Here is a 24,438-nt window from a genome sequence, read left to right on the forward strand (position 1 = left end):
ACGTTTAAAAGACTTTCTATTTAATGTTGATAGGTTCTATTAACAATTGTCGAAAGACTTTCTAAAGAATGTTACTAAAAATTTTTGTAAGGGTGGGCCCAATAGATCCTTCTACCGACGCCTGTAATGATGACGACATCTTACTGAGTGCTCTCAGCGCCTCCTGCCTCGCTGACCAACAATGCGCCGACCTCGAACTTCGAGATGTAACGGAATTTCTCAACGGCAGCAACACGACCGCCCCGTGCGCTTTCAGGCGCGTGTTGCCATCTTTATACATCCGCAATGGTCTTCTGGTCAAGAAAAATTTCGCTCCAAACAATACGCAATACCTAATCGTCGTGCCTAGCCTGCGCAATGAAATCCTCCAAGCCTCCCATGACGAACCCACTTCTGGACATTTGCGCATAGCCCGTACGCTAGCCCGAATCCAAGAGAATTACTACTGGCCTCGTCTCCGTGCTCATGTCACTCACTACGTCAGAACGTGCCGAGCCTGTCAGCGTCGCAAGGTACCGTTAACCAAACAAGCTGGGTTCTTGATGCCCATTAGACCACCCACAAGGCCCTTCGAGCAAATAGGAATGGACATGCTGTATCCGTTCCCACGCTCGAACTCTGGCAACAAATGGAGCATTGTCGCCACGGACTACCTTACCCGCTATGCAGAAACGTCAGCTCTCACGGCGGCACTGCTTTAGAAGTCGCCAAGTTCTTCGTGCATCAGATCGTATTCCGTCATGGGGCACCTGAAGTGCTGATCACCTACAGAGGCCCCGCGTTCATGGCTGAGCTGCTGCAGGAGATCTTGGTTTACAGTCATACCGACCACCGCCGAACAACGTCGTACCACCCTCAAACGAACGGGTTGGCTGAAAGACTGAACCGAACCCTTACAGACATGACTTCCATGTACGTCGATATTGAACACAAAACGAAGTGCTTCCTTATGTCACCTTCGCCTACAATACGGCCGTGCAAGAAACATCGCAGATGTCCCCATTCCACTTCGTTTACGGCCGTGCAGTGACGACGATGCTCGACGTAATGTTACCACATCTGGACGACTCTAGCCTTCACACTGATACCTACACGTTCCTGGAAAGCTCTTAAGCTGCTCGCCAACCGGCCAAAGTTCGAATTCAGGACCAACAACTTCGAGATGCAGATCGCTACAATCGGCGCCGTCATGACGTCCATTATGCGCCTGGCGACCGTGTGTGGGTGTGGTTCCCCATCCGGCGACGAGGACTGAGCGAAAAACTCCTCCATCGCTACTTCGGACCATACCGCATGGTCAGGTCATTGGGCGACCTCAACTCCGAGGTCATTCCCGATGGATTTCAGAAATCCCGACGGTCTCCGTGCCCTGAAGTGGTTCACGTGGTCCGCCTGAAGCCTTATCACGAGCGGTAGCCTCGCCCACTAATCCCGTTCACTCCTTCCGACCTCTCCACTCACTCCCAGCATCGAGACGATGCTTCTTTTTGCCGGGGAGTAATGACACCGCCATTCGTCAACATCGCTGTCATGAAAACACGACCGCGCGGAATGCGCGCGAGCTCGCCTTGAGAAAATGAAGAAGCCGAAGTGTGGAGCAAGCGAACGCTCAGCTTTAGGGCTGGTACCGACGTCCACTGCAGTCGCCTACTTCGACGTACCCAACCGTACTGAACCACGCGTGACATTATGTTCTTCTCTGTTGTGCTTGTTATTCGCTCAGTCACTCTTCACAGGTCAACTGCATATAGGCTGGAAAAATGGGAGGGTCGTTCCAGTCTACAAATCAGGTAACAGAACTCGCCGCTTAATTACCGCCGCATCTCTCTAACTAGTATTACCTGCAAACTCCTGGAACACGTCATCTATACCCACATCATGACATTCCATGATTCGAATATTTTTTCCCATTTTGCCAGCGCGGGTTTCGCCGGGGTTACTCCTGCGAGGCCCAACTTGCCATATTTATTCATGATCTGCATGCTAACCTTGATTCTAATCTACAGACTGACATCATTTTCCTAATTTTGCCATAGCCTTTGATAAAGTACCCCATAAACGCCTGCTGATAAAACTTTCTCGATTAAATTTGCACCCCTATATTTTGAAGTGGATTGAAGAATTTTTGTCTAATCGTTCGCAGTTTGTCTCCGTTAACAATAAGAGCTCTAACTCACTCTTAGTAACGTCGGGTGTCCCACAGGGATCTGTGCTTGGCCCACTACTGTTTCTCATATACATTAATGATCTGCCTTCAAACATAACATCCAACACACGCATGTTCGCTGATGACTGTGTGCTTTATTGGGATGTTCTCACCACCGCTGACCAGTCTTCTCTTCAAAATGATCTTAATCCATTTCAGGAGTGGTGCAATAAATGGCTAATGGAATTTAACCCGCGTAAGTGTAATCATTTGTCCATTAGCCGTCGGCGTAATCCTCTAACGTACTCTTACATAATATCTGAATTTCCCGTCCAATTAGTTCAGTCATACAATATCTAGGCATAACTACTTCTAGCGATCTTTTTTGGAGCCTGCATGTTACTAATATAATATCGTCAGGTAACAAGACGTTAGGTTTCCTAAAGCGCCATCTTCATCATGTTCCCCATCATGTCAAGTTATTTGCTTCCAAATTATTCGTCAGGTTCAAAGTAGAATTTGCCGTCGCCCATCTGGAATCCTCATTAAGCATATCTCATCAATGCCCTCGAAACTCTTCAGAATCGCGCTGCTCGTTTCATTCATTCATCCTACTCTTATGACATCAGTGTTTCGTCCTTAAAAACAGCATCCGGATTATCACCCTTATCGCTCCCACGTCATATTGCCAGCATGTCTTTATTTCACAAATTCTTTCACAGCCCTATGCACAACGCACCTTATATTCTTTCCCCAGCACGCATATCTCACAGCAACAGCCATCACCTACAAGTTGCCCGTCCACGCTCGCGCACTGTCACTTCCTCTAATTCCTTCTTTCCTCGTGCAGCCGCAGGCTGGAACGGCCTTGCAAACAACGTTGTCATCATCACTTCCCCAAGTCTTTTCACTGATAATGTAGAACCTTTCCTGTTATTGTGAATATGTGCTTTTATACTTGCCACCCCTTATGTAACACCCCTTTCAAGGGGCCTTTAAGGTAATAAAATGAAATGAAATGACACGGGTTGTTAGAGAACCAGTTATAAATGTCCTGTAAGTCTTCCCTTATATTGCATTGCAGAAACTGAATTGCCTTTGAGTATCAGGGCGGTGTCGTCAGCATACACTGGAATCTGGGAAAACGAAACTGCACATAGAAGATGATTTATTTAAATAGGAAGCAGTGTAGGACCCAAGACAGATCCATGGGGTACTCTGATTTTTATACGTTTATAAGTAGAGTGAAATGTATTAATTACCACCTTGGGTGTCGGCACGATAAGTAACTCGTAAAGAATTGCAGTGCGGCATAGAAAATGCCATGGCGGCTAATTTGTTCAGTAATATTGAATGCGATACAGTGTCGAAAACCATTGTCAGATTTAAGAAAATGCCAAGTGCGATTTTGTTATTATGAAATGATGAATTTATCAACCGCGAGAGCGTGAGAATGGCAGTGGATGTGTTGCTGAGGAGCGATTATATTATTCCCGCTGATAAATCCTTTTAGTTGTGTGGCAATTCGTTTCTCAAAAACAGTATTAATAATACTCAGAACCGATATCAGGTAATAATTGGGTCATTTTTATCTCCAGATTTGTAAATAGGAATAACTTTATCTAGATTTAGGATTTCTGGATAGGAGTTTGTCTCTATTGCATGGTTTAATATTTAGCATAGTGGGATACACACAGAATGTCAATTTTATATTTTAATATTGCAGTAGAAATAGCATCATAACCAACTGATTTAATAAATGGTAGTGTGCTTACTACACATATAATTTCCTCCAGTGTGATTACATTTAGGTTAAAGTTGATGCGGAGAGCCATGCGTAAGTTAGGAGATGTGGGACCAGATGAGATGTGATTTGCAAGGAATTCACTGATATTGGCAAAGTAGTCAATAAACTCATTAACGACAAGTTCGGAAAGGTGATCGGGTGTGATGTGTTCTTTGTGCCCGAGTCCTATAACATCCTTAACAATATCCCAAACCTGTTTGGAATCAATGCCTGGTTTAGTGTCTGGATTGTTATAATACTTTTTCTGGCTGTCCTCATCATCGCCGCAGACTTGTTTCTATAAAGCTTGAATTGACCATGATAATAGTTGTTTCCTTTATTTTGCTTGCATTTGTGGTAAGAGTAATCTTTTGTTTAAGTACACTACGTATACTATGCGTAATCCATGGGCACACAGCTTCTTCACAATTTCGACGTGAGCATTCACGTGTAGATTCCATAACAGCATTTGATACTGAAGGGATGAAATTCCAACATTCTATAGCAACCTCACTCTCATAAAATTTTACAAAATCAGTGGTTCTCAAAGGGTTCTGAGCATTGGCATAACTCACCCTAATTTTTATGCCTCTGGTTTTGCGGAACGAATGTATGTAACTGCGAGGTAAAAATGTGAAAGTCGGACAGTGATCGGCAATAGTTATGTCACAAACTCCAGCGCGCACATTCATTTCATTATTACAATACATGCGATCAATAAGTGTTGAAGATTTAGGCGCCATTCAAGTAGGTGAAGAAGTTACATTTTAGAGGTGAAATGAATGTATAAACAAGTAGTCGCACTCAGAACATCCATCATTGAGAAGTTTGATAATGAAATCACCGTAAAATAACAAGTGGAGTATTTAAACTCAATAGCGGGTTGATGATATTTCCCATATCAGAGACAGTCATTTACGCTCGAGTTAGGAGGTCGGTATACGACACCAATTAGAAGACCAAAGCTAAGGTGGGCGAAGAGAGATTCAACAGACTGCTTACTACATGAACTACACATAATGCACTGGTAATCAATATCTTTCTTTATGTAAAGGGATGCACCCCCCCCCCACGCGATGTGTGGCACATTGATAAAGCCATTACATTATATCCTAGTATCTCAGCGGTTTCACTTTCTCTTAACCAAGTTTTTGTAATTGTAATAACGTCATAAAAAAAGGAGTGTTGTGATAAATAAACAAGGATGGTCTCAGTTTTTTCGTATGCTCCGGATACTACAATGTAAAACGGGTACCTTTTTCCGTACTCTCCAGGTTCGTTAGATTTGCTTAATACCAACGGCCATTGTGCTAGAAAACTTGGTGTAAGTCTCCTGCACTTAAGTGATGAACAAGTGAGGTTTCAACCTTTCGCATCAGGATTTTTTCGTCTGACACCCATGTGAACTTAAATTTTTCTCTTTCTTTGCTTTCAATGCCATTCCGAGGAGTACTTCGCTTGCTGGACACGATGCTCATTCACAAAAATTGGCGTGTCGCCCTGAAATCCCAAGTCCCTCATAGCCTGAGTTGCTTTGGGATGTTAAACCCCAATAAACCAATAAACCAATAAAAATAAAGTATGGTTCCATTTGTTCCCAAACCTGGGACCTATGAAAACCGCTCTATAGTAGCTAAACCCTAAGCTTGACGAACTCGAGTTTTTTTCGGCTAAGGTGCTTCCAGAGAGGGAGGTCAGGAAGAGATTTCGCGTGAGCACGATGGTTATTTAATCTAATTCGGAATGAATTTTCGGTTTGACGAATGTATTGCGTTTCACACCTGCCACTTTCGACCATGTATACAACGCTGCTGCTGCCACAATTCAAATTTCCACGCATGGGCTGTTTGAAGTTGGAATGTGTGCTTTGAGCTAGAGTTGCTGTCTGCATGTGCTTGCAAACTTGACACCGATTCTTTCAACAAGGTAGGCAGCCTGCGTACTTTCGTCTACTGATAGCAGAGTGGACTACCCAGTTCTGTAAAAATTTCGTTCGCCAGTACGTAACCCGCAGAACTTTTGTGGCGTGGGTGACAGCTACTGAAATGAAGGTACTGCTGCCAGTCAGTTGGTTTTCTTTACACACTGGTGATTACGGTATCCTGCACTATTCAAAAAAAGTGGTCGAGAATGTTAATCTGCTTTGCGGAGTACGAGTGTCTGAAGCTAGTGTTTGGCGGGCAGTTCATGAAGGGGGTAATAATATGGGTGAGTTTGCCCTCGATTTCTATCCATATCATGAAAACATAATCTAGAAAGCGTTTCAAGAAAGCCTGTTTTGTGCGATATGAATTAAGAAAATTGGATTCAATGCTATGCGTGACTAAGTTGGCATAATTTTGTGCCCTTTTGTTGCCCATATCTGTATTACCCGTTTTAAGGTAATAAGAAATGTTGAATACGAATGAGTTGAATTTGAGGAAGAGGTCCGCAGCCACTTCTCGAAGTGTCGAGGTCGGGGCTTAGTCTTTGTCCGCCGCCCGTCAACGGCTCGCCGACCGGTTTCTTCAGGTCTGCAAGGGAGGTGGTCTGTACCGGACACAACAGCCAGCAAATACACTTCCATCTCCCAAGAGATCTGCCAAGCTTCTATCTTACCAACAATTTCGCTGACAGGCGATAGGTTCAATCGCGAGTGCACCGTCGCATTACAGACCATTTTATTCGCGAGTAGAAAAAAAAAAGATTATTACAAAACCGCAAAAAAAAAAAACAGCAGCCCGTCCAAATCCCTTCTTTTCCCTTCCCTTTTTAGAAGCATCGGCTTAAGCCATCTGCGTTGGCATTTGCCTTTCCTTTCTTGTAGTGAACCTCGAAGCTGAATTGCTGCACAGCAAGGCTCCAGCGCAGGAGGCGACCATTTTTGCCCGACATGCGTTCTAGCCAGGTTAGAGGACAGTGGTCCGTTTGTACGATGAACGTACCAGACACGTGGCAGCCAAGTTTTTGTATCGCCCACACCAGGCATGCGGATTCCTTTTCAATAGCGCTGTATGCTTCTTCCCTGGCAGTGAGCTTCCTGCTTACATAAAGAGATTGGGCGTTCGTTCCCTTGATCATAAGTCTGGCAAAGCACAGCACCCATTCCCCTGTTGCTCGCGTCACACTGGATTATGAACTGTTTTGTAACGAGGGTTCTCAGTTGTCGGGATGCGGGTCCGCTGTCGCCGACCGGCCGAAGCAATAATGAGAGGGAAATTGATCTGAAGCAGCATGAAAAAGGTAAATGTATTCACATATTTACAAACATCTGCGAGAAGCCCGCTACATGTCACGATGTATCACAATAGGAAAGACAAGAACAAAGGTGACGGGAGCCTTTAAATAGAGTCGGCAGAGACTCCCGCCCGTTTTCGTCCAATCAGGAGCGTCCTGGTGGCTGATTGGCCTGGTGGGCTTGAACGCCATCTCTGGTAGCGTCCCGGTAGCTGTCCGCCGCGAACGGACTAGGCGCTCCACGACGACGACGCGCTGGCTCGGAGAGACGCAGGCCTCGACGCTATCCTTGGGAGCGTCCCGGTGTTGGAAATGCGTTCACAACAGTGCGGGTATTTCGCCTTCATCGGTGAGTTGTTTTAACGTGTTTGGTATGATTTGTTGGTGTTCGATGGGGGGATCAGATGTGATTAGCCTATAAAAATTTAATTCGTTGATCTGCCGATATCCCTCCTGAAAGTAATTTTCTCGGTCTAAGATTACTGTGCCACCTCCCCTGTCGGCGGGTTTGATGACAATGCCTTTTCGTTTGCTGACCCTACGACATTGCGTTATTTTCTTCAAAGATTGGGCGGTCCAGGTTTCTGGCTCTCGAAGGCGTCAAGGATATCTCGTTGTATTGCTTCTATATACACTCTTAGAACTAAAGGAGTGCAGAGGAGTGCCCAGAACACACTTTGAAGGAGTATTCGCTTGTCCCATATTCCACTCCTTTTTCCAGAATAAAATTACTCCCTCTGGACAAAGAGTGATCCAACACCTACTCAAGGAGTACTGTACTACTCCTGCAATAGAGTACAGGCACTCCTCCGAGGGAGTAAAGCTACCACATTGAAACAGCATCCTACTACTCTTTCAGGTAGAGTTCCAGGACTCCGTTTGTTAGAGTGACTATACTCCTTCAAGGAGTATCAGCCCAGATCTTATATTACTCCTTCCAAAGGAGTTTCACGTGTTTTCAATGTATCGTACTAATTTTCTTATTTCACATATTCTTCAGAGCAAGTTGGTCATATGTTTTGCAGGATCCACCTGCGCTACATCTACAAAAGAGTAATGAGCAAAAGGGATTATAATCTTTGAGTAGAATAATTTTTGCTCATACAACTACTTTATGGCTACACTACAGTTTGCAAATTAGTATGGTGCTCTGTCTGCGTTGGGAATAACAATGGTTCAAGAAATAATGACACAAATGTACAACACTGATAACTTTTATTTCTCAAGTCATTGCTGTGGCTGCCCAAAACACGCTCGGGAGGCGCTCGCTAGGATCAAGCCCCATTAGTGTCTCAAGCAGCAGACAAGCCCGCTTTGTTTTTGGGGTGTACTTGACATTAAATGCCAAGAACACTGCCAAAAGCAAAGTAAACCCATCTACCAAATCCACCGCAGTGAGCTGTAAGCGCTCAAAAGAAACTAAGATGCTGGATGATGCCGTAGCTTGCTCGGCTGAGTGAAGGAGCTTTGGCTATGAGTGCATTTCACCGGGTGCCTGCAAATATGAATGAAAATAATGCAAGTAAGAGTCAATTCCAATGCCCTTTTCATACTATCCTGCATATAAACCCATGAAAAAAAAGAAAGAATACAACTAGAATGTACTGATCGTGTGTGTCATGTCGCCACTAGTGTGTACCTATATTGTGACCAAGTGCAGACACCTTTCATTGCAAACCTTCATTCAGAGCTACAATTTTATGAAGCCCAATACAATTATCACTATGCTAGTCCTTTCAAAAGCTGTGTGCATGTAAAACAAGCACATATTTACCAAATGAAAATTTTAACATGAGCAAGCTCTTCTGCAAGTATCATGATCAGCCTGACTACGCCCACTGCAAGGCAAAGGCCTCTCCCATGTTCTCCAATTAACCCTGTCCTTCGCCAGCTATGTCCACCGTGTTCCTGCAAACCTTCGCCCATGGAACATTTTGCTGCTTCCTGCTACGCCTGCCTTCTCTTGGAATCCACTCCGTTACCCTTAAGGACCAGCGATTATCTTGCCTTCGTCTTACATGCCCTGCCCAAGCACCCTTCTTTCTCCTGATTTCGACTAGGATGTCTTCAACCCGCGTTTGTTCCCTCACCCACTCCGCCCGCTTCCGATCTCTTAACGTTACGCCTATCATTTCTATTTCCATAGCTCGTTGCGTTGTCCTTAACTTAAGCTGAACCCTCTTCGTTAGCCTCCACGTTTCTGCCCCATAGGTGAATACCGGTAGGATACAGCTGTTGTATACTTTTCTCTTGAGGGGTATTGAAAAACTGCCATTCATGATCTGAGAGAACCTGCCATATGCACTCCACCCCATTCATATTCCTCTAGTTATTACTCTTCATGATCCGGATCAGCGGTCACTACCTGCTCTAAGTAAATGTATTCCCTTATCACTTCCAGTCATTTCTAAAACCACACCTATTGTGCTTGACGGTTCTTGTCACATAATACATTGTGCAGTTTAAAATATAGGGTAACCTTGAATCGGGAAAACACTTAAACCAATGACAGTTTTCTTGCTGAAGAGAAATGGCTGTTGCAATTCCTGTTTCTCAGATACCATTAACTGAATTTCATGCTCTAAAATAGTGAAGGAAAAATTCAAAATTTTTCATCTCAAAGACTCAGACAACAAATTTCAGTTTGGTTTGGGTTGGTTTATGGGGTTTAACGTCCCAAAGCGACCCAGGGTATGAGAGACGCCGTAGTGAAGGGCTCCGGAAATTTCGACCACCTGGGGTTCTTTAACGTGCACTGACATCGCACAGTACACGGGCCTCTAGAATTTCTCCTCCAAAGAAATTCCAGCCGCCGCGGCCGGGATCGAACCCGCGTCTTTTGGGTCAGCAGCCGAGCAAATTTCAGTTGCACATTTTTTTTTGTTTTTAATGATGCATAAGGCATTACTATGCACGGATAACCACACAGTATTCGCCTATGACTGCTAAATAATTTGTAATTAAATATCTTCTCTCTCCTGCTTCACTTTTAAAAACTGAGCAATGGCAATGGCATCAAAGGTCAGTATAAGCCAGGGGAGGCATGAGGAAAACTGCAATATAATTGCGGCTTCGTCATTCATTGTGATTCCGACTCTTAAAGGTGCACTGAAGAGGAATCTGAACTTGTCTTTTTGCCGCGGGAACTCGATCTACACGTTCCTAGCATTCTTAGAAACTGCGACTTATTGCCCTGTGTGGCCAATTTCCCTAATTAAATCGAATTAACGTCCGGCTCCCGCCCTTTTTTTTTTTAATTCTGCCTCGTACGGTGGGCGGAGTCGACCAACGCGTGGAGTGCCTTTCACCCAGTCCCGTGGCGGCTTGCCGCTCTGCCATCGGCGGAGTAATACGTAGCAGTCCGTAATAGCAAATAGTCCGCGCATATTTTTATTTCTGCGGGCTTATTTTGCGGCTATATTATCTGCGAATGAAACTATTTATTCATGGAAAACTAAAAAAACAAAATAAAGCGAAAGCAAAGCCTCCACGGAGCTGGCTGAAAGGAACTTCACGCGTTGGTCGACTCCGCCCATCGTACGAGGCAGAATTAAAAAAAAAGGGCGGGAGCCGGACGTTAATTCGATTTAATTAGGGAAATCGGCCATACAGGGCAATAAGTTGCAGTTTCTAAGAATGCTAGGAACGTGTAGATCGAGTTCCCACGGCAAAAAGACAAGTTCAGAATCCTCTTCAGTGCACCTTTAAGGCAGGCTGGCTTTAGCATTGTAACTAATTAAAACGACGAAGTAGCGATATAGTAGCTTTTTTGTGCCTTCCATAACCTATACTGAACATTGATGTCATAGCAATTGCTATGCTATTGAAACAGGGAAGAAAAGAAATCTGGTTGTAATTCTTGATGGAACAGCGCAAAACATCGGGACAAGAGACAAGCGCTGACTTACAACTGGTTTTTATTTCGAAGAAACATTGCTTCTTATACCTTCTTCACCCTCTCAAAAAACACATGCGTCGCAACCATATCGTTCAAGCGTCCACAAAAAAGCATAAGACAAATAATCACAGATATTTATAATCACATTTTTAACATGTCAAATTCTTTCTTAGTCAAAGCAACAGACGGCGTGCTGACACAATCGTCGCGCAGACTCGCTATCGAAGCTGCCTCGATTATTTCCCGGACTAACTGGTCTTTGTGATTAGCCAAAGCTTTGCATTTTTGGAAAACCGGTGCACAACTAGTTGAAGGGCAATCTCTGCAATGGATTCCCAGGTTCCTGCAAGCTTGCTCAAAATTATTTTTGTGTTCTAGCAGCCTTTCATTCATGCACCTGCCAGTCTGCCCAATGTACTGTTTACCGCAAGTCACTGGCAACGAATAAACAAGGCCTTCGGTGCACTCCACAAAGGGGGTTCGATGCTTTATCGTGCATCCCTGCTTCTTTTTGGTCGGATCGGAGTTGACTCGTCTGCACAGACTTTTGAGTTTATTAGGAGCAGTCATCACTAAATTCACGCCAGCTTTTCGACCTATGCCTTTCAGGCGATGGGAAATATTGTGAAGATACGGAATTGCTACTACCGGCCTCCTTTCTTTCTGTTTCTGTGCATCATCTTGCTGCTCGGGCCTAGCCTGCATCAGGTGCTTTTTCATCTGCTTGGCAACAGATACCAACAGGTGCGAGGGGTAACCCGAGTTGCCAAGCCGTTCCGCCTGGCGAAGAAAGCTCACATTCATTTTGTGAACACAGGATTTCCTCAAGGCATTCGTGAAGCACAAGTTCACAATAGCCCTCTTGGTCAGCTTAGAGTGAGCTGATTGGAAGGGCATTGGCGCTTTCTCCGCTCTGGGCTCATAGGCCCAGCAGGCGTGCCCTCTAGTGAACTCAAGTCTCAGGTCTAAAAACCTGAGTGACCCTTGAGCAGGAAGCTCGTGCGTGATAATAAGTGGCTGCAAAGCCTGCGCAAAGCGACCCACCTCCTCCATTACTGCTTCTAGCGTATTCGCCCTTTGGCCATCACAAAGAACTAGGTAGTCATCAACGTACCTAAATACCTTTTTAACACTAGTACCTGCAAGGGTTACGTTCAGGAACCTGTCTTTTCGCGCCAAGTACAAATCACTGAGTAGAGGCGCGATACATGAACCAATGCAAACACCGCGTTTCTGGAGATACACTTTTTCCTCCCAACAGACGTAAGTTGACCTGAGGTACACTGCTAATAGCTCCAGGAACCCTCTAATAAACATTCCGCAGGCGTTTTGAAATGCAACAGCACCATGCGTATCTATGCATTCTTCTACAGACACCATCAGCTCGTCATGCGGTATGGAATAATACAAATCTTTTACATCAACTGAGCATGCGGCAAAGGCACTGCTAGAATTGTCAGTTAAAAATCTAGCTATATCGTCCGAAGATTTCACCTGAAATGGGTCGTCAATTGTTAGTAGTTTTAATTTTGCTTGCAAGAAGACACCAAGAATCTTTTGCCACGTCCCTCCCTCAGAAATTATTACCCTCAAGGGCCAGTCTGGTTTGTGAGTTTTTACAGTGAAAAACGCGTCCAAGTTAGACTTCTTGCAAGTTTTTATGCCTCGAAGGAGGTAGTCAAGTTTAAGTTCTTTGCATAGCTTCATAGCAGTTACCTTTGCTTTCCTAACAGCTGATGTCTTGTGCTCGTCAAAAACAAAGCTGATGGTTTCTAACGCCTTAGTTTTGTACAAGTCCTTGGAAATCACAGCAAAGCCCCCCTCTTTGTCAGAGGTCAGCAACGCAAGGGAATTGTCTTTCAAGTACCTTACAGTACGTCCCACTGGGAGATTCCTCTCGCAGAGCTGGTAGCGGCCAACGACGTCGGCTCCGTCTGAAATACACCTTGCACTTTCCGACTCAGGGCTTGCCTTGGCAACGCGCCGCACCATGGCAAGAAGCTCCGGTGTTGTCTTCTTCGGTTGGATGGCAAACTTAGGCCCAAGGCTAAGCACCTCGCGGACCGGTTGTGGCAGAACATCCACACCAAGCGTGTGGATCTTGTTTTCTTGGCTTTGTTCGGTCATGCCTCTTCTCCTTTCATTGTAGTCAGCGCGCAGCAAGGTGCAAGGAAAGTGCAAGGTGTATTTCAGACGGAGCCGACGTCGTTGGCCGCTACCAGCTCTGCAAGAGGAATCTGCCAGTGGGACGTACTGTAAGGTACTTGAAAGACAATTCCCTTGCGTTGCTGACCTCTGACAAAGAGGGGGGCTTTGCTGTGATTTCCAAGGACTTGTACAAAACTAAGGCGTTAGAAACCATCAGCTCTGTTTTTGACGAGCACAAGACATCAGCTGTTAGGAAAGCAAAGGTAACTGCTATGAAGCTATGCAAAGAACTTAAACTTGACTACCTCCTTCGAGGCATAAAAACTTGCAAGAAGTCTAACTTGGACGCGTTTTTCACTGTAAAAACTCACAAACCAGACTGGCCCTTGAGGGTAATAATTTCTGAGGGAGGGACGTGGCAAAAGATTCTTGGTGTCTTCTTGCAAGCAAAATTAAAACTACTAACAATTGACGACCCATTTCAGGTGAAATCTTCGGACGATATAGCTAGATTTTTAACTGACAATTCTAGCAGTGCATTTGCCGCATGCTCAGTTGATGTAAAAGATTTGTATTATTCCATACCGCATGACGAGCTGATGGTGTCTGTAGAAGAATGCATAGATACGCATGGTGCTGTTGCATTTCAAAACGCCCGCGGAATGTCTATTAGAGGGTTCCTGGAGCTATTAGCAGTGTACCTCAGGTCAACTTACGTCTGTTGGGAGGAAAAAGTGTATCTCCAGAAACGCGGTGTTTGCATTGGTTCATGTATCGCGCCTCTACTCAGTGATTTGTACTTGGCGCGAAAAGACAGGTTCCTGAACGTAACGCTTGCAGGTACTAGTGTTAAAAAGGTATTTAGGTACGTTGATGACTACCTAGTTCTTTGTGATGGCCAAAGGGCGAATACGCTAGAAGCAGTAATGGAGGAGGTGGGTCGCTTTGCGCAGGCTTTGCAGCCACTTATTATCACGCACGAGCTTCCTGCTCAAGGGTCACTCAGGTTTTTAGACCTGAGACTTGAGTTCACTAGAGGGCACGCCTGCTGGGCCTATGAGCCCAGAGCGGAGAAAGCGCCAATGCCCTTCCAATCAGCTCACTCTAAGCTGACCAAGAGGGCTATTGTGAACTTGTGCTTCACGAATGCCTTGAGGAAATCCTGTGTTCACAAAATGAATGTGAGCTTTCTTCGCCAGGCGGAACGGCTTGGCAACTCGGGTTACCCCTCGCACCTGTTGGTATCTGTTGCCAAGCAGATGAAAAAGCACCTGATGCAGGCTAGGCCCGAGCAGCAAGATGATGCACAGAAACAGAAAGAAAGGAGGCCGGTAGTAGCAATTCCGTATCTTCACAATATTTCCCATCGCCTGAAAGGCATAGGTCGAAAAGCTGGCGTGAATGTAGTGATGACTGCTCCTAATAAACTCAAAAGTCTGTGCAGACGAGTCAACTCCGATCCGACCAAAAAGAAGCAGGGATGCACGATAAAGCATCGAACCCCCTTTGTGGAGTGCACCGAAGGCCTTGTTTATTCGTTGGCAGTGACTTGCGGTAAACAGTACATTGGGCAGACTGGCAGGTGCATGAATGAAAGGCTGCTAGAACACAAAAATAATTTCGAGCAAGCTTGCAGGAACCTGGGAATCCATTGCAGAGATTGCCCTTCAACTAGTTGTGCACCGGTTTTCCAAAAATGCAAAGCTTTGGCTAATCACAAAGACCAGTTAGTCCGGGAAATAATCGAGGCAGCTTCGATAGCGAGTCTGCGCGACGATTGTGTCAGCACGCCGTCTGTTGCTTTGACTAAGAAAGAATTTGACATGTTAAAAATGTGATTATAAATATCTGTGATTATTTGTCTTATGCTTTTTTGTGGACGCTTGAACGATATGGTTGCGACGCATGTGTTTTTTGAGAGGGTGAAGAAGGTATAAGAAGCAATGTATTTTCGAAATAAAAACCAGTTGTAAGTCAGCGCTTGTATCTTGTCCCGATGTTTTGCGCTGTTCCATCTAGAATGAATAACCAACATGCCCAAGCTGCTGTCCTGGTTGTAATTATTTAGCGATTGGAGACGAATACTATGCAACAATTCTATGTATACGAATGGCCAGCACGTCACTACAAAGAACACACATAACCAAAAATTTGGTGTTTATACTCATTTCAGGTAATACTACTTCCCACGCAAGAACACGACAGCCATGTGTAAACTTTTTGCTTTCATAGTAATAAAATCTATCCAACGACAAGTTAGGCGCAGCATGCCTGCTCTTTATAAATATGCAATACTGACAATGTTTGACACTAGCATTTGGCATGAACGAGATAACTGTGATTACTTCGCACATTACGTGCCAGTCCTTACTATTATGCACAATTTAGATTTGCAAATGTAATGTGTAATTCTCTCTGACTGCCACGTTAGTGCACTGCAAACCAATGAAGTTGCCTTGCATTTGCAATGTTCTCACTACTTTTATGCAACACTGATCACTTCAGTATATCTGCATCGTTCTGTTAGACGGCCACGGGATAGCTAGAATTAAGGCTATTTTATGTGATGGAAACCATTGACTAGACAACAAAGAAGAAAAGCCTCAACTACTGTCCTGGTGCTGGGACGTCTAATAAGAGCTCAGAAAGACTCGGTTTCAATACGCCAAACCCTCCGCATAATATTACCCTGTGCGAAAATACCCCACCCCACCCTAGCTTAATTTCTGTCCACATGCACCAAGGCTCACTGCACCTGTTATAAATATTGCCCTAAATATTGCAATCAAGCTGCCCGTGTATGCATAGGCTATCTGTGCATCGAGAAAGAAAGAAGTTGTTAGGAATGTTTCACACCAAAACAGAAAAAAAGGCAGCCTGTTTCTCAGAAACAGCTAAGAGCATGAAATGGTGTGTCCAAAAAGATTAGGCTGCTTTGTACTTATTTATGACAACGAGAACTGTCAGAGCTGCGCTTTCAAAAATTCAGGAGCTTTGTGCACAAACGTAGCTTCCGTATGCACGTCTTGCAGCACCAACGCTTCCGAATTGAAACGACCGATGAATATGCACAGGAAAAAGCAAATAGAGAGCGCTTGAATTTAAAAGAAAAGCTACCTTGCACAATCAGAAATTTCACGACAGAACCTTCCAAACAGTGACGTGTACTGGTTGCGGTATACCGAATATATACCTAGCAAATAAGTGTGCGCTTTGTTAACGAGCGGGATTCTGTGGCGGCAATGCTACAGCTCCAATTCCGAAAACCTAATGCTGCAGAAATTGAGTTTTCAAAATACGTGCGAATGCACGAGACACTTTTGCACGCATTTAGAACTTTCAGTTGTGAAACACAGACAACGAATCTTGTGTATGCGTCTTCCTTGGCTGGTAAAAAAATTCTATAAGTCTCCAGTTTGCCTGTGTACTCCACAAATTCTAGGATCCCTGTCCGCTACATGTCAAATTTCACTGAAGCGAAAGTAATACAACCGACAGCTGATGATCTGCTAGGGCAACAGGATTTCAAAAGTTTGAGAAGGGCAGTGGGAGTCCAATCCAGGTGGAGTAATGAAATTTGACTAGTAACAGACAGGGATCCTCCAATCTGTGGAGGACACCGGCAAATTGGAGACTTACGGAGGAATTTTTTTACCCGCCAAGGAACACGCATACACAAGAGAGAACCACAGAGGACTACGGCTTTTACCAGCCCTTGTCCTGTGCGGTTCTGTCTTGTGTATGCGTCTTTTTTGGCTGGTAAAAAAATTCTTCCATAAGTCTCCAATTTGCCTGTGTACTCAACAAACCGCAGGATCCCTGTCCACTACTAGTCAAATATTTCAACTCCACCTGGCTTGGACTCCCACCGCCCTTCTCTGTGGAGAAAGGGTGACAGCAGCTGGCAAAGGACAAGGTTAACTGCAGATCAACTGGGGAAGCATTATCCTGCACTGATTTTGACGGCAGGTTCACAAGACAAACAAAATCAACTCGAGGAGCGGGGTGCACATCATGCGACTGAATGTCAATGGCCAGTGAAAATGGCACCAGCACTGTGGAATGCACATGCAGAAAACGAGACGCATTTTTTTGTCAACTTTGAGTAGCAGTCTACTGCAATTTTAAAGAGCAAAGCTCTCAAGTATGGCAACACTGGCACTTTTTGTTTTACTGGGGTGAGGGTCGTCGTGAGGGTTGAAGTCCATATTTCTTTTCCATCCACTGTGTTAATTGCGAGCTATGTTTACCTAATAGGGGCTGGGCATCTAACATCACCGTTATTTCTTTGCAGCAGTTAAAACAATACAGCATACATTTTATAACATGCTTAACGAATTTTTGGGAGCAGCATGCTTTTACCCTTCTACTATTTGTTGCTACTGAATCAGTTTGGCGTTGACAAAAGATCTGTAATAAGGAGTAATTACTCATTGACATCCACTCGAGTACAGCCAAATGGCTACAAAGGAAAGCTATACAGCTTTCACAGAAACTTCGTAGTTAAAGAAAGATTCGTCCTGGTCCGGTGTTCGAACTCAGAACCACCACTTCACAGGAGCAGTCGCTCTATCAATTTGTCCAACCTGGACGGCAAGCTTATGGTAGGGCGAGAGCGAAGTGATCAATAACTCGAGTGGGAACTGTGTTGGTCCAATGTTTTAGGACCCCTAAAACATTGGACAAACTCAGTTCCCGCTTCATGTTACCTCTAAAACATTGGACAAACTGAGTTCCCGCTTCATGTTACAATACTGAGTGACATTTTGGTCTATACACCAGAAATACCGGTAAAGCATCATGATAGAACACAATGTTTTTTAAAGGGATAAAGGAATATGTTCGTCCTTTCAGAGGGCACATATGCATAAGAGGCAACATGTGTGAAATAGTCTCTGCACCTGAAGCAGTGTAAATTCCATTATGTTAACAGCAGCAGTCAAAAGCTTCATGAGCGACTATTTCATACAGATCATGTAATTACATTCATGTAATTCAGGATCAGATTCATGTGATTATACAGGGAGGTACTGCTGCTAAGTGCACGTAGAGCTCTGCATGCATTTCTAAACCCGGCTGTGAGCCTATGTCTACGAAATTTTTCTAAATAGGCAGGTAAGGTATGCATCACTGGAAAACAATACCTACCACAAACAGCTGAGGAGAGATAGCACAGCCAAAAGCTGGAAGCACGAATGGCCCAGTAGATACTGGCAGCTGGCAACTGCAAATAAATATGTCAGAGCAACTGTTTTTAGTGGCCGTAACAATGTCATGAATGACAAGAGAAGAAATTGTCTACTGCTTCATAAATTAGAATAAGGTAGTAACATAGGAACACAAAAAGCAATGAGAGGGCCCATGACAAAAGAAATGAACAGATTGTATGTGATGCACCGATATACATTTTTTCAGTAGATTTACATGACTGTCACACCCGCATAGAAAGATGAGCAGGCTGGAATACCACTATTTTTATGCATGATGAAAAGAGCGTAACTATTCGAATATAGCATGCACAGGATTTTATTACTACTAGGGTGCTTTGCAGCAGCACCGAAGGTATTTTTAAATTGAACGTAGCGACCAGTAGACCCGTCTGCTTTGCACAAATGATGAAAGGATGGAAAAGGCATGCATTCATTAGCAAGAAGCACGATATCTCACATCACAGCATGAAACGAAAATTGGTATTGCATTTAACAAATCTGCACAGAAATAAAAACTGCCTAGTGGCAATGCAAGTAAGAGCAAGGGAAAAAAATACCGAAGAAAACTGGTGAGTGTGGTGCAGGGAGGTCTGTGGGTAGGGTCTCGTGCCTGGGAATAGTTCCGAGCGCGGAGAATCGCCGGCAGCACAGCTGGTGGCAGTCAACCAAGAATAAATAAGAGAAAGTGAAAATCAATAACAAACCATCACCGATATAGCGAACGACTTGAAAGCGGGCCGCACAAACGAGGGATATAGCAAAAAGCTTGAAATCCTAAATAAGTGCGCAGTTGCATCCCAAACAGTTCTCAAAATCTGAAGGCGAGGAAGCATCGACACCTACACCTCAGGGCAGACGCAAGAACGATCTAACTTTGACATAATACTGTGTCAAATTCTGTTCCATGGGGAAGCACAGATAAAAATTTACAAATGACTAGGCAAGGGATATGCCCCAGCCTTTTACACGCGATCATTGTCCCCGAAAAAATTGTATGACAAATATTAAGGCGTAAGCACTAATCCCACGAGTACACACACTGAGCACTGTCTGTTGGCAGCTGGCCTAGCGCGAGTGCTCTGTCGCGCGGCACTGCCGCTCATCGTCATCTTCTAAGTAGCACAAATCAATCCGACGGGCACCAGCCGCGAGGCAACTCGACCGTTGTCAGTTCCCTTGTCTGTCCGCAGCTGGCCTAGCAAGAGCGCTCTCTAACGTGGCACTGCACGCTCATCATCCTCTCCTACGTAGCACAAATCTATGCTATTGGAATGTAGTAAACTTTGTCTGTTGTTTTTCGCAGCGCTAGCAAGCGACCGCATAACTCTGTTGTGATAACTGGTGGCATTTTTATTTACCGCGGCACCCGAGTACTAAACGCAGATAGAGACTATGGAGCAACAGTTGCCATGCGGCCTATACGCCCGTTCTTTTCTGGTAAAGGCCGATTCACACGATTTTCCGTTCGCCAGCTGCCGCGGCCGACAGCGCGCCTCTCAATGAGGTGACGCATGAATACGTAGTGCGCGGGCCGCGGGCGAACGGACCGTCGTGTGAATCGGCGTTAACGCATTATAGCTGAGGCAACCGCACGCAGACTGCCTGCACTGCCATCCCTATATAGGCGCACACTAATAACGCGTGCGAATAGAGATCAGAAGTAAAGAAACGTACACGGGACTCACCGTTCAGACGGCTCATCAAGGCTTAGCAAAACCGCACATTCTTCTTCGTTGCCTCTCCAGATGACAAGAAGTCGTAGCGCTACCTTTCTTCAGGGCTTTACCCGTTCAAAATCACCAGTGTTGATAGGGCGTAATTCTCGTCGTTGGTTTCCAAAACACACTTGTGTTCTTCATACACGTCCACCGCACGAGCACTCAAACAATGCTACGAAAACCCAAATAACACAAAACGTGACGACGGCTGCAGTTTTGCTTCGTTGAAAAAACCTACAAATGCGCTTTTTTTATTACTAATATTTGAATTGTGTTCGCAACAAAAACAAATTATATTTTTTCATTTTATTTCTTTATTAAATGCGGATACCAAAGCGCTTTTAGATACTTTTGCTGACATGTCGTTTGTAGAAGCTGCGATCCTGTGATCCCATCCCCGGGTGTCCTAGCAGACGACGGCGCAGACGACGCTGTTGACGGAATGCAATTTCGATTGACGGCAGCGAAAATCCCTTAAATGCGACAAAAAAGGCAAAGAAACGCACCGTATCGCAAACTGGTCCATATCAAGGATATGTTCGACGCGAGCGGTAGGACAAAGAGCAGCTGCGATGCATTACTCTACGCGACACTGGCATGGTCGACGGAGATCTACATGAAACAGAGCTTAAATGTGACCCGTACAAGCGGATTACTGTGATATCAACTGCGTTACGGAACTACGACGATACTTGCTTCACACTTTAGCTTGTATGCAACAGCGGCCCGCACTCGCCGCATCCTGTTCGAGTGTACTTTCACTAGCAAGAGCCCACATGCATGGAAGCCGACAGAAGCAACTGTCTTTTCGAGTTCAGATTGTTCCGAATAATACGAGCAGCTTACTTTAGCACGTACTCGAATTCAAGTTCTCAGCCTGTGTGTCACGTATGGTGACGATGGCGTCGAGGACGAGCTTAAGAATCGCCTTAACGTGGCCGCAACGCAGCCGGTATCCCAAGCATTCGTGCGCTAATTGTTGTTCACCTGTACTGCGAACGTGCGCTCAGTCGCAGGCCAGCCGCTAGCTGCTCGATTTGCCAGCCTTGCGAGTACAATTCGCAAGTTTCTGAGCCAATCTTTGAGCGAGCCGAGCTTTCAGCTATGACGCTGCTCGCGAGCGCGCCGCGCGACGAGCTTCGGCCTGCTCCCTGGCTGCCGTATTCGTAGCTAAGCCTAGGAGGTTTCACTTCGATGCCAGAGCTGAGAGCGCTTTGAAACTGGCTAGCGCTGAGGTGCTACTCTTTGCATTGTAAGTACGTTTTATTGTGAACTATGTCTCGTAGTGAAATAAAGATATGTTCGGGTCCACCCGAACGGTGATGATGGCGTCGAGGACGAGCTTAAGAATCGCCGCAACGCCGCCGATATTCCATGCATACACGTGCTAAATTTGTTCACCTGTGCTGCAAACGTGGGCATAAAGGCTCGCTCAATCGCAGGCCAGTCGCTGCTCGATTTTCCAGCCTTGCGTGCGCGATTCGCAAGCTACGGAGCGAATCATTGAGCGAGCCGAGCTTTCGGCAACGACGGCGCCCGCGATCGCGCCGGGCGACGAACTGTGCGCTGCTCGCTGGCTGCCCTTGTCGTCGCTAAACCTAGCCGATTTCACATAGATGCTGTAGCTGAATGCGCTTCGAAACTGGTCAGCACTTAGGTGCTACCCTCGGCACCGTTTTACTCTGAACCCCGCGTCATAGGGAAATAAATATATGCTCGGTTTCCGCGACCCCTTCAGGAGCGGAGCTATAGCAGAGGCCAGGCGAACTCCAGAGCAGCAGCAAAGCGGCTATGGGAGGAAATTTGTATGGCTGTTATCGCTTCTACCAACAACTCGACATTGGCTAATGATACTCTATCCCAGAGCTTTGGTCGTGAACAAACAATACCAGTGCATTTTTCTGACGCCGGCATCCAGGCTGGCAGGCCGGCCCCGAGAAGCTAGCGCGCCCTTACGATTGTATGGCCGTAAGGGCGGAGGAGTAAAACAAGCACTGAACTCCCTTGGGGTATGCAGGAGTGGAAATGCCATTTTACTCTTTTGTCAAGAGGAGTGAACAGGACCTTTCACTCTTTCTCGTTTGTAGAGAGAGTAGATTGAGACCTGCAGGAGTAGCGAGGCTCTTTTACTCTTAATGCAGGAGTAGCAGTTCTTAGAGTGTACATGTCGAGATGCTTATCTCAGCCAGACTTCGGTGTCCACTGTACCTGAGACGCGGGGCAAAGGTTATAAGTTAGATTTGCTTTGTTCGCAAAGTATTCCCTGAGTCTGAGGGCTCGAGAAAAATTGTCGAGATCACTGAATAATTGGCATTCGTCATATCGGCCCATATTCGGGATCAATGACGGCCCCAGCATAGGAAGGAGGTACTGGTCCACTGTTTTGTAAGTTCGGAAGGTGGTCGAGCCACGGCGTTATGTTGTGCTGCTGAATTATGAAAAGAAGGTTGGGGATGTTCCACGCCAAAAGGGGAGACCCCCCCTCCCCCCATAATTCGGATGGACACCATCCGCGGGAAGGCCAGTAGAGGGATGGAAGCATTCTAGCGAGTGGTGCAGATAGAACACAGCACTGTCGCTTTCACAGAGCTGAGCTAGCTTTGTGTTGAACAGCCGAGCTAGTCGGTTTAATTTCTGGACTTGTCGATAGATGCCAGAACGTCGTCGGCGGTTTCGTGCTCGCGGAAATATCAATGTGGCGTATATAGCTCCATTTCGGGTCGTTGGGAACGGATGGACTTCTTCGCATTCACATACCATTCGGTTGGGGAGCGGACGTCAGTGGCGTTCAGGTCATTAGTTCAAACATGGAGAATCACACATGCCACGCTGTGGGGCACGAGGTCGATAACTTTAGTCACGTCACTAATGCAAGCACCAGGTTGAGCGATGAATACAGGGCAATGCGGGCTGGAAGGGTCGAAGTGGCTCGAGAGTTGTCTGGTTTGGGAGTCCCCTGTCACTGCACATGTTGGAAAATAGCGACGAAACTTCCATACGACGTTTCTAGGAGCGATAGCTCTCGAAGGAGCCATTGAAGGTAAACTCTACTGAGAAGAAAAACTTTCTCGATTACTGTTCATTAGTTAAGCAAAAGGAGGAACATAGCTTCATATCGAAACATTTATTAGGTCGATGTTTCGGTCAGAAGCTGGCCTTCATCTGGAATGAGTCTGAAGGTATTGCACACGGGTTTAAAAATGGAGGAAAAGGGGAAAGAAAGCCGGGGAAGCGAAAAAAAAGAAAATAAATGGGGTATGGCGCTTCAAAGCAGGGGAGAAAATTATACATGAAAAAAGCGGCGGTGGCCGGGTTTGGACAGCAATGCTCTCTTGTGGCCGGACCAGGTGGAGAAAAAAGGAACCCGGTGGCGAGGCTTGGGTACTAACTAGCAAGGCGCTCTCCTAGGTACTATGGACGTGGTTCGCTCTACACTAACACCCCTCATGATGACGGAATCCGAGCTCGGGTCACGTCCTATAAACAACACCAAGCTCGAGATTCACCTAGCCAAACCACCATAGCGGCATTTACAGATCTCGTTTTCAAGTTCAACGCAGTCGAATTGAACTACTCTTATTATTTACAAACATGTGGTACAGCTATGGGCAGAAAATGGCAACAAATTATGCCAACATAATCTGCACAGCATTCAATCACATTTTCTTCATTCAAATCGACAAAACCGGCTTTCTCCAAACGCTTGCAGGGGGATATATTCATGATATGGACAGAATCCCAGGGCAAACTCACACAATTTATTACATCCTTCAACAGCGTACATGAAAACAATAACTTTGCCCACACGTTCTCCGCCAATCAGATTAGCTTTCTCGACGTCTGATTTCGAATAGTGGCGGGTACCGTAATCACCATATTGTAGAGAAAACCAACTGACTGGCAGCAGTACCTTCATTTCAATAGCTGTCACTCACGCCACTGCAAACCTTCAATTCTATACTGCCAGGCCATCAGGCTCAAGCGAATCTGCTCACGTTCAGAGGACTTTGTGGAAAATTCTAATGGTATGCGGGCGGTTTTGAAACATCAACGCTATCCGGCCTCTATTATTGATGACGCCATTTAAAAGGCTGACACAATAAATTGGAATGAACAATTTAATGAGCCTGGGTCAGCAACCGCAAACGACCAGCCCTCGAATCTCACCTTAACTTGCGCAAGTAACCTTTTGAACATAAACAAAATCTTAACAAAACACTTCAACATCACCGAGCAAAGTGGTCGGCTCTCCAAAATTTTCCCAAAAGTTTCGCGGGTTACGTACAGGTGAACAAAATATTTACAGAACTGGGTAG

At 45.4% G+C, this 24,438-nt stretch overlaps 1 long non-coding RNA gene across 2 annotated transcripts; it reads right to left on the minus strand.

Moving 5' to 3' along the window:
* Positions 1-8,364: 8,364 nt before the first annotated feature.
* LOC149326883 (uncharacterized) lies at positions 8,365-20,406 on the minus strand. Of its 2 annotated transcripts, none has more exons than XR_016286054.1 (4): positions 20,090-20,406; positions 18,962-19,055; positions 18,343-18,418; positions 8,365-8,643 (listed from the first exon to the last, which is right to left on the minus strand). It is a non-coding gene; the product is annotated as an uncharacterized LOC149326883 (long non-coding RNA). The 2 variants fall into 2 exon arrangements; XR_016286055.1 differs by lacking the exon at positions 8,365-8,643 and adding an exon at positions 17,659-17,903 and having other exon boundaries at positions 17,945-18,418.
* Positions 20,407-24,438: the final 4,032 nt, after the last annotated feature.

Source organism: Amblyomma mixtum, chromosome 10 (assembly GCF_055824585.1).
Source record: "Amblyomma mixtum isolate Tamu chromosome 10, ASM5582458v1, whole genome shotgun sequence".
Taxonomy (NCBI): domain Eukaryota; kingdom Metazoa; phylum Arthropoda; class Arachnida; order Ixodida; family Ixodidae; genus Amblyomma; species Amblyomma mixtum.